Source organism: Gavialis gangeticus, unplaced genomic scaffold (assembly GCF_001723915.1).
Source record: "Gavialis gangeticus isolate Ggan-Ray unplaced genomic scaffold, GavGan_comp1, whole genome shotgun sequence".
In the NCBI taxonomy this organism is placed as follows: Eukaryota; Metazoa; Chordata; order Crocodylia; family Gavialidae; genus Gavialis; species Gavialis gangeticus.
In genome coordinates, this window is record NW_017729029.1 from 66384398 (window position 1) to 66390454 (window position 6057).

The following is a 6057-nucleotide window of genomic DNA, read 5'->3' on the forward strand; positions in this document are numbered from 1 at the left end:
GCCCCCCCCCCCCCACAATAGCCTCAGTTAGGTAATGAAAAAAAACTACAGGATTTTGGTCAGCTCTCTGAAGTTCTATTATATGATAACATGTTTGTGAAACTATATTTTACTATAACTTCTCAAAAATTTAGTTCTTAGGAGAAATAACAGTACCTATTTTTTTCCTCAGCCACAATATTAAGTTTTGGATTCAGATTTATATATCACCAATGGTGAGTGGAGCTTTGATACAAGGTCTTGGCTTGAGTCTTCCTCTATTAGAAGTAAAGGCCATTTTAACTTTGCAGGGTGTAGCTACACATGCAGTTAGCATGTAGCAATAAACTCTGGTGTAATCCATGCTGCAGTTTATTGTTTCTGGGTGCTGTGTTGACACATGTGCTTGCCTGAGACCACAACGTGTTGATCTGGGGCACAGCAGCACCAGTTAGCAGGGGACCTGGGGGGCCATCCTGTCAGTCTAGGGCTGCTCTGCTCCAGCTTAATGTGCTGTGGAGGAGCTAACTGAGGCAGGAGGGTGCTACAATGCAGACCTAGCCAGAAGGCAGCCCCTGTACTATAGTGCCCTTGTGCCTCAGACAGCTCCAGTCACCATCTACATGTGTGTTTTGGTGCATCTAACTATTCTGCTATTCTGTAGGAAAGTACTTGTCCTGGACAGTACTATCTTACAGTGAAGTTAATTCATTTACTGCACCCTAATTCAGGTGCATATGTAGATGGTGACACTTTACTATGGACCTAACTAGTCAACTCTGCAGTAAAGCACATGTGTAGTAGATTCACTTGCAATGTCCATGTACCAAAGCTAGCAGAATTCATTAACAGCCATTTTTATTTGACTAAGTACTTCAAGTTTCCATCCTTCAGTTTCAAGCCATTCCCATCTTATCTTAGAATATCTATATCTGGAATTTGCCTCTCAGTCCCAAAGACTAGGGACAGAAGTTACACATAAACTGATTTAAGTGATCAGAAACTGGTTTAAATCTGTAACATAACATAAGTTCAGTGCACATAAACCAGTTTAAAAATGGCTGAAACCAGTTTGAAATAAACTTGGTTGGCTGTAGTATCAGACTTAACTTATTCAGCTCAAACTGAATTATGCAACTTCTGTCCCAGATCCCTTCTTGTTTTAAGTTAAACCAGAATTGCCCAGCATCCTAGCATTTTCTCTGGACTGAGCTGTGATTTCTGCTCCAGTGAATCAGGGCTGTCTCCAACCCTCTGCTCCCTAGCTGGAGCAGGGGCAGGGACCGGGCCAGATGCTAGCCCCAGAAGGGAGCACAGAAGAGGTTTATTCCCCGCTCCCACCAATATGGATCTGTCAGGCATTTCTTTACTGGCTGCTCCACTAGTGGGGGCATGACTAGCCCTGGCAGTAGCCTGCAGTGAACTGGCCAGAGAGGGGGTCTAAATCCCCATTACTTTTCCCATCAGCACGGACCTGAGCCACGGTCTGTTGGGCCCTCCCACCTTGCTGATGCAGTGGCAGGGGTGGGGGCATGGCCAGATGCCACCTGGCATGGCCCCGAGGCAGAGGAGGCAGGGAGGGGGTTTATTTCCCCTTTCTCCAGGAGACCATGGTCAGGGTTGGCCAGCTATGACTGCCACCACCAATGCTCCCTGCACAGTGCAAGTGGCAGGATATGCCCCCTCCTGCCCCCTGTTCCAGACATGAGAGGGAGGGGGAAATAGTCTGCTTCCCTGCCCCCTCACCTTAAGGACCATTCCAGCTGGCCTCTGGCCACATCCCCACCATAGGAGGGCTTGGGAGGCTATGGCCACTACTCTAAGCCTCGGTGCCACCACTCATCCTGTGCAATGTGTGACAGCTCTGAACCCCCACTTGTGGCCCCTCTGCCAGGAAGAGGCTTGCACTCTCCAGACACGATGACACGGGGTGCTGCCCCCTTCAAGGGCCTTGCCCCCTTGGTGCTCCAGCAGCCAGGGTGGGAGCATGGCGAGAGGCCGGCTGGCTTGGCCCCTTAGGTGAAGAGGCAGGGAGGTGGGGTATTCCCCACTTTATCCCATGTCTGGTGAAGTGATCAAGGAGGGGGCTTATCCCTCCACTTGGCCCACACAGAGAGCAAGTGGCAGTGGTGGCAGTTGGGGCAGCAGCTGCAGTTGGGGAAGGCAGACCTCAACTGTGGTCCTCCAGGGGCAGAGGACTCCCCTCTCTGTCCCTTCTGCCTCAGGGGGCCATGCCAGTTGGCTTCTGGCCATGCCCCTCCTGCAGCAGTGAGGGGGGAACACTGGGCAGGCCCTGGCTTGGGTTCATGCTACTGGGACAGGGAGGGGGGAAATTAAACCCCATCCCTGGCCATTTTATTCCAGGCTACTTCCTGGGCTAGCCACGCCCCCCTCCCGGAACCAGCTAAGGGCTGCTCCAGTCCCTCTCCCCATCGTTTCCTGGCATGAGTGACTATAGGCATGTGCTTGCATTTCTGGAGTTAACAATGAATGTCTATTCACTTGCAAATTGGTTCACACTATGCACGTTAGACTAACCTGCAAAAATTGAATCAATTCAGGCTCTGGCTTTTTGAATGTCCGCCCCTAGCAAAAATGTTCTTATGGTATCAGATAGTCAATTCTGCCTAAGGAGAATATTCAAATGACCATTTTCCTTCCTGCATAATCTTCACCTGTTATATAATTCTGCTTTATTCTCAGTGCACAGAAGATCTTCAAGAGTAAGGTAAAGTAGGAGTACGATCATGCTCTATATCAAGCAATAAAGCAGGAAAAAGCAGGAATAAGAACTTTTTTTATCTGCTGGATTTAACATGCTAGTTGTTAATATAACCCACAGTTTTATTTATTAAAATTAAGATTTTCCAACAGGTATATTCCCAGCAAGTTAAAATTTTGCAACAAATTTTTCATCAGTGACTTGGATGTGGGTTTGAAGCTCACTCTGACCAAGTTTGTGGATGGTACTAAATTGTGGGGTAAAGTGTACACTCCGGAGGGTAGGAAACAATTGCAGACAGACCTGGACAGGTTAGAAAAGTGAGCAGTACACAATAGGATGTAGTACAAGGACAAATGCAGAGCACTGCACTAGGGTGGAAAAATATCCAGCATCCCTACTGGCTGGGAAGTGACCCTCTCAGCAGAGCAGAAGTGGAAAGGGATCTCAGAGTCGTAATGGACTCCAAGATAAACATGAGTCATCAATTTGATGAAATCATCAGCAAAGCTAAACACACTGTATTGTGCATCAGCAGATGCATGATAAATAGATCTAAGGAGATGATACTTCTCCACTATGCAGTATTGGTCAGACCGCAGTTGGAGTACTGCATGTTTTGGGCACTGTAGTTCAAGAAGGATGTTGATAGACTCAAGAGGGTCCAGAGGAGGGCCATGCATATGGTTAGGGGCTTACAGGACAAGCTCTATGAGGAGAGACAGAGGGACCTGAAGCTCTTCAGCCTCTGCAAGAGAAGGCTGAGAAGTGATCTTGTGGCTGCCTACAACTTTATTAGGGGGACGCAGCAAGGAATCAGAGATGCTCTGTTCACCAGGGCACCTCTTGGGGTAACAAGGAACAATGGTCACAAACTGACAGAGAGCAGATTTAGGCTAGATATCAGGAAAAACTTCTTCATGGTAAGGGTGGCCAAAATTTGGAATGGGCTTCCAAGGGAGGTGGTGCTCTCCCCTTCCTTGGAGGTCTTTAACAGAAGGCTGGATAGGCATATGGCTGGGGTTATTTGACCCCGGCACTCTTTTCTGCCTAGGCAGAGGGTCAGGCCCAATGACCTGTTGAGGTCCCTTTCTGTTATAGCTGAAAGTAGTGTCTGTGTGGTAAGGTGCTTGCTGAAAGCTCTGTGATGTTTAGACTAGGTGTTTCCTAGAGAGAACGTTCAGAATGGAGGGAGTTGGGTGGGCTCCGTTGGTGGCTTTACTTAAGGAAGTAACAGGGACGGAGAATCCCAGGTGGGATAAGGATAGGTTGAGGCCTGCCTGGAGTGACCAGGAACCGTACCCAATTAGTGGGTTAGATTTGCTGCTGTCGCCCGAAGTAAACCCAAGAAGAGGTGCCTGTCATGGCTGCTGGCCATGTGCCTGCAGTTAGGGGCTGAAAAGAATGCCCAGCTCTGGGACAAGGTCACCTGATAGAGTAAAGAGCTGGAGGACGTAAGGGATTCAAACAGTGTGGTATGTGAGGCTGCATGAGCTGCCCAGAGTCTCTTGGACACGTTAGAGCAAAGGGAAGGAAAGGTTATGATTGTGCGCATGGTTGCTTCCCTTCAGAGGGAGGCGCAGTTGGCACAGGCTGTGGAGCCCCCCTTCAAGAAGGTGCGACAGTGCTTGTATGGCAAGAAACCAGAAGTAGAGCTCTGGGAAGATCATGGGGAGGGGACAGATGAGGGGGAGGAGATTGATTACGGGCCTCGTGCTAAACCGCCCCCATATATCCCTGTCCGGAGGGAGGAGTTCGGTTAAGCATTTGCAGTAATAGTGACTTGCTTGGGGCCACAAAGGGAAACCCCTGAACAGAGCTATGCTCCTTTACCCATGTGGAGATTCGAGATATACAGGAGCAGCATAAATCCAAGCCAGGGCAGCCGGTAATACACTGGCTAGTTCAACTGTATAGTGAAGGGGCCTCAGCAATATCAGTGAGCCGTGCTGAGACTGCCCAACTAGTACTGCACCCCAAACTCCAGTTGAATCAATTTGCAGGAGCTGGTGAAAATGTTACTTTGTATTCTGCTGCGCTACAGGCGACCCCCGCCAGTTGTGATAATATGGAAGAAGAGCTTAACCCCACCCCTCGGGCATGGGCCAATTTAGAGGAGGCTGTCCGCTGTTTGTATCAGTTAGAGCTGACTGACATCATTTGTGTAGGAGCTTAGACTCACATGTTAGATGAAGAAGTCGTGACAGCACTGGTGTGGAGAAGGTTCTGCCTGTGAGCACCAATGGAGTGCACCTCAGCCCTGTTGGTCTTGGAGCGAGAGGAGGTGAACAACCCAGTAAGAGATGCAATCTAGTGATTAGTGCAGCTTCTGCCCATTTTCCAGAAGCCAGGACTTGCCAGACCAATGAGAACTGCCCAGGCCATGGTGGTGGCCTCAGGAAAGGACAAACCTCCTGACCCTCCCCCCCCCGAATAGTTGGGAAAAGCTGGGAAAGGCTGGCCCAAGGCTCCATGAACAAAGATGTGGGAAGACTTGTTGGCTGCTGGTTTCAATAAGTTACAAATCAATGGACTGCCCACCAATGTCCTGCAAGGGCTGTGGGCTAAACACTGTAGTGAAGGTTCAAGCCCGAAAGTGGAACCTTCTGCACCATTGTCAGTGTCACCGGGGTTATTTTCTGCCCTAAGGGCGGAACTGTCAACATTTTCCTAGGCACATGTGGGGCCACCATCACTTACCTCCTCTAATCGCATGGCCTAGGAAGTCCGGCTGGCCCAACCGCCAAGGGAAGGGGCCACCATGGGGGTGGTAGTGGGCTGGGGACTGGCATCTAATATTGGCCCGTTAATTCAGATACCCAGACAGATTCAATTAGGTAAGAGCCAATCAATATGCTATTAGACACGGGTGCCCAGATTTGCATTTTAGATTCTACAGACTGGAAGGGGGAGAAAGGAACCCCTTATAAAGTCTTGCTCAAGGGCAAACCGCTGTCCTCTTAGTACACTCAGCCGTGGCTGAGTGAGAATTGTTGAATGGTCCATGTCTTGTAAAATCCATTTATATTTATTGCAACTCCTGGATGGTGGTGGAGGGATTCACTAAATGGCTACCCTTATGGAACAAAGACAACTTTATAAGATGAGGACAGGACTTTTGGAGCCATGAGCTATGGAAGGCCTTGTGGAAGATGGCCCAAGATGGGCTTCCCTTATATATCCAACATGTTAGTGCAGCGCATGGGAATAAGATGGGGGAAGGCCCAGATGCAAAGTGGAATAGGCAGGTTGATCAGCTGACAAGGGAAGAGGGTGCTGAAACCTTGTATGTTGAAGAAAAAAATGGAGCAGTTAGTCCATCATTGCCTGATTCCTCCTCCTACTGCACGCCTGGA

The 6057-nt window shown here is 49.1% G+C and overlaps 1 long non-coding RNA gene across 1 annotated transcript in view; it reads left to right on the plus strand.

Annotated features, from left to right (window-relative positions):
* LOC109300433 overlaps positions 1-4990 on the plus strand; it is a 13278-nt gene extending 8288 nt beyond the window's left edge. Inside the window, exons 4-5 of the long non-coding RNA XR_002098224.1 lie at positions 4891-4898; positions 4981-4990. This is a non-coding gene — a long non-coding RNA (uncharacterized LOC109300433). The remainder of the gene's footprint in view (positions 1-4890; positions 4899-4980) is intronic.
* The last annotated feature ends 1067 nt before the right edge of the window (positions 4991-6057 follow it).